Consider the following 4930-nt stretch of genomic DNA (forward strand, 5'->3'; position numbering starts at 1 on the left):
AGCAATATAGGCAGGATCCTGCACTATTTCTTTATGTGCAACTTCAACTAATGTTTTCCTGACATTTGCCTCTGTGATCAGAACTTTAACGTCATGGACCTCAAGGAAATCCAACCAACCATTCTTCTCTTTCTCTGACATTGTTGAAGTCTTTCATCGCTTCCTCAGCAATTTCCTTTTCGTCAGTGGGAACCATTTCTAAGAAAGCTGCAAACAGCTCATCCTCCATTATTTCAAGTCCAAGACAGTAGGAGAGGAAGGGCTTGGCCAATACTATGGGAAAGTACTTCACGATGTTATAGCCTAGGACCATGACTTTCGCTACGTTTTCCCACTCATCTTTCATGTCATGTCTCGTCATGGGTACTTTCAGTATGTTTCCGGCAGTGCATTTCATAAAGAAAGTCTCCCAGTACTCACTTAGTGCATCACGCAGAACTCCACCATTGTCTTCTCCTTTCTCTGTGACACCATTGGGTAGGACCATCTCAATCTCTAAGATTGAGTCATCAACAGATACACAACCACTCTTGAAGGCAGCATTGAGATCTTTGAATACATTTCCCCTGTGAAGCCTTAGCTTGGTGGTCTTAAATGGTTCACAAGGTTCCTGGACTGTAAATGAACTTTCCTCTGGGTGCAGGTCCATTGGAAGGGTATCATCAAGGTCCACAGTGTTATCTTCAAGAAAACCATATCCAATCACAATCTCGTCATCAAGTGAAATCAAATCATCCTCTTCAAAAATGTCCGTCTCTGTTGAGAGTAAAGTTACTGTATTTGAAGGTTCACATGTGCTAGCCTTTGTTCTGGGAGTTCCAGTTGTGAAATCAGATCCACAGGTTGTTGCTGTAGTTGAAGCAGCTCCATAAGAAGCAGCAGCTGCACAGGGTAATTTTCTTGTGAGGGGCACTGCATTTTGTGATTCACCAGGTGAGGTAGCATCATTCAGTTTTTCTTCTGCATCAATCTTTTTGCATGATAGATACAGTCTCAACATTTTAACTTTCCTCTTCTCATATTGCTCACCGAGGGTGGTCAATGGAGCCAGCTCATCTTCAGTAAAATCTCGTATGCAGAATTCAAAGTCATTGACATTCCCAATTTTACTTTTTCCGTTTGGAAAAAGAGTTCTTTGCCAATGTCCATCAGCTGTGCCATTGTGGTGGTCTTTAAAGCCTTCAAATGCCTGGTCCCTCCTCCCCTCTCTCTTTTACCTGTATGTTTTTGGCCCCAACTTCTTCAAACAACCCCATTTGAAAAACACGCTCCCTTTTTAAAGCATTGGAGTTTCAGACAATTTTTCTGAACGTTCATCCTCATGACTTCTCTTGAGGCCCGCCTTTCTTTTTTATTTTTTTTCATCAGGCTTTCTGTAGCCTTAGAAATTGTTGTGGTGGTTCCTTCCAGTGCAGCCACTTCTGTTCTGCAGTACTGCCGAATAGCTATCTGGTCTCCAATCTTGGGGACATATTTCATCAACTGGTCATCTGTCATCCCATGGACAGCATAGCAGTCAATCTAAAAATGATGAAAATGGTAATGGTACAGTTGAGTATGAAGCAGTCCTATTTGTTCATTTGTGTAAACACATTGTAACATGACTTAAACTAAGACCTTCCCCAAGATTCTCTATTGCAACAGCGTGTGGTATGATTTCTACTTAAAGAATTCTGGACCTTTTTTTTTAAAATTAAATTTAAGACTTTGAGAAAGGATGAGACATCCATGCAGTCTCCCGACAACCTTGCCTTTCTTCAGCTCCCCAACAGCAGCCTTTCTCAAACTATAGGCTGCGGACTGGCACCCCCGCAAATAAATAACTGTTTATTATAGGGTTGGGTACTGAAACACTGTTAATATGGCACCAGACTGTTGCCTAATCGACTGGTATCTATCTATAGGACCGAATAGCAACCCGAATTTCTGTGCTTCAGTTCGGTGCCACTAAAATGTCTGCACTGATCTCTGGTGCTCTGAAACGGACATAAGAGGCTAAAGAAGCATCGCTGCATGTGAGGCTAGTTAACACTACACGGCTACTGTTAGCTAGAACCATCAGCTGGCTTAAACATGGCCTTGACAGCCTTGTGGTGCATACAAAGTTATTTTAAAATACCATTTTTGACATTTAGTGGTTCTTGTTGTTGTTAAACAGCCATATAATGATGTTATAAGTTTTGATTCATTTTAATTTGAACATATAGCCTTAACAATAAACAACCAACTGTTGCTCGGGAAAGGGAAGTTTGGGGTCCCCTGCTGGAGCTGCTCCCCCCGCGACCCGATACCGGATACGCGGACGAAGATGGATGGATGGAAGGGAGTTTATGATATGACATAAGATGGAACAGACAGAATTCTATAAATGTAACTATATAATTAATGAAATGTTATAAATAATAAACAAATAGTTTTTCTTTTCCCCAAAAAGCAGAGCCCCAAAGGTTGAAGGTCTAACATTACTGGGCCTTGGCGTAAAAGAGTTTGAGAAAGGCTGGGCCTACAGTTTCAACAGTGTGAAAAACTAGCTAACGTTAGCTTATAAATAGAGTTCTAGAAACTATCAAGTAAAGTCTGTGAACCACTGCTTTATTGTGCATCTTAAAATAAACCTAGCTGAAAAATGTACATGCATCCTGAAACACACCATTTTGTTTGTTGTCAAGATTACACAAAATTTTTCCCATTTGCTAGCTGCTGCCTAATTTATGCAGTGTAAATACTGACACGCTGCAGTCCTATACCTTTTATCTTAACAGAGAATAGTTAAATGTCTGACTGCATTGAGTTATAAGTTATGTTATTTGGACAGCTGTAGTTGTGTTTACTGGGGCATTACTTACCTTCTCGTTGATAAAGGTGGTGACAACTGTCTCATTTAACCTCCGCTGTTCTCGAAGGAACTTGTGGAAACTCTGGTCCATTCTATCAAAAGGGGAATAATGATTTAATGCCAGGCAAAAATTAGCAAATTATTATGAACTTATACATTTTAAATTCAATTTGTACCATGTCACTAATGGTATGTGGCCTAATGGTTAAAACTGAATCGAAACATTCCCACTTGTGAGAATCAAGTTCAATTGATTTGCGCTATATGGGTTTGAGTTCCATTACTTAGTTTCCTTTATTTACCTTTGCCCTGTCCACTCACTCACGTTGAGTAATAAACAATGAAATGGCTGCTAAACCAGTACGATAAAGCCAAGGCTCATGAATGTTATTAGGACATCATTAGAGACTATGGCAGTCTGCTGTATGTTTCATTCTGTTGTATTTAGCGCAAGGTCTATTTTACCACCTATAGGCTATCTGAGATTTGTATAGACCTACCTGTCCTGACATACATTTTCCCATTTAGAAAGTTTGAGGTCTAGTCTTGAATTCATAACTGTCAGTGCTGCTGATTCCCTTATTTAAAAGGCCTAATTCAGTATATTGCATTATTTTGTGTGTGGGCACAATTCAAGTAATAGAGTATCATATCCAATGAAAAGTAAGTAGCTTTTTTTTATCTTACATGTCTGCCCCTGATTATTAAAGCTTTTTATTCAAGCAATGATTATAGCCTACTGTTTGGTATATGTGACGATTAAGAATAAAGTGTGTAACGTTACCTTACAAATAGCTAAAGATACGAATATCTGCTCAACTAATTGGATTCTCAAAGTTGCAGTGTTTGAAGCTTCATAACTGGACAAGCGCATTCTCATGAACAGCTTTGTTCGATATGGTACACAAATTTAAGCACACATATAAATGAAATCTTACGAAAATAGGAGACCAGACCACAGAGCCCCGTAAAAATCAGCAGCGGTTGGAAGTTGCGTTACCCGAGAATATGTTATTGTTAGGCGGCAACACAGCTCGGTGATATGTCGCTGTATCAGCGGGAGTTGGTAGCTAGTTCAGTTTACTCGATATAGGGTGACTTTGAGCTGGGTACAGCTAGGGCCCCGCGAGATGCTGGTCGTTTCAAGGGACATTACACTTATGTTAAGGCAACAAAACCACCCACCCAGAACCTCCTCACTATCTGTAACAGCAGCCGTTACTTTGGTGCTCACAGAACGCCAGCCTAGCTAGCTAGCTAACTGAACGGTTTTGGAGTGAGTGAAAAGCTCAATACATGCAACGTTACGTTAAGAAATCAGTAAAACGAACAATGCAATACATAATATAGCATTAAATCTAGCCTTAAATCAAGATAAATAGTACTTACTTGTCGGATGGAGACGCAGCTGAAAGTAGGCTACCCGTGCCGTCTTCTTCTCTGGAATGTTAAACATTTTTGCGCGTTTACGTGGGCACGTTTACAAATTTGTACGCACAGATTGCAAAACCGTGCGCACAGATAAGAAAACCGAGGGCACGGATTATGTGGGCACGTTTGCAAAACCGTGCGCACAGATTGCAAATCCGTGCGCACAGTTTATAAAAACGAGGGCACGGATTATGAATCCGTGCAAACAGTTTATAATACCGTGAGCACGGTTTTTTTTTTTTTTTTCTCAGATGACCCCAGGGGGGCTCCGTACTCAGCTGTTTTGTGAAGGGTAAAAACACTTTGCCAGGAACTTTTAGGGCCCAACAGTAAGATCGGACACTTACACTTAGCTCCCAGATCAGGACAAAAAACAGATATTTAATTTCCCCAAGCCTATGGCCACTGCAGTACACACACACATATACAGTACAGGCCAAAAGTTTGGACACACCTTCTCATTCAATGAGTTTCCTTTTTGTTTTCATGACTATTTACATTGTAGATTCTCACTGATGAATCAAAACTATGAATGAACACATATGGAATTATGTACTTAACAAAAAACAAATAAAACTTTTGTATTAATAAGGGGAAAAATTCCACTAATTAACCCTGACAAAGCACACCTGTGAAGTGAAAACCATTTCAGGTGACTATCTA

At 40.2% G+C, this 4930-nt stretch overlaps 1 long non-coding RNA gene across 1 annotated transcript; it reads right to left on the minus strand.

The window, feature by feature from the left end:
• Positions 1-1405: 1405 nt before the first annotated feature.
• LOC114559442 (uncharacterized) lies at positions 1406-4488 on the minus strand. The gene is made up of 3 exons (XR_003693093.1): positions 4226-4488; positions 2847-2928; positions 1406-1521 (listed from the first exon to the last, which is right to left on the minus strand). It is a non-coding gene; the product is annotated as an uncharacterized LOC114559442 (long non-coding RNA).
• Positions 4489-4930: the final 442 nt, after the last annotated feature.

This window comes from Perca flavescens, chromosome 7 (assembly GCF_004354835.1).
Source record: "Perca flavescens isolate YP-PL-M2 chromosome 7, PFLA_1.0, whole genome shotgun sequence".
Taxonomy (NCBI): domain Eukaryota; kingdom Metazoa; phylum Chordata; class Actinopteri; order Perciformes; family Percidae; genus Perca; species Perca flavescens.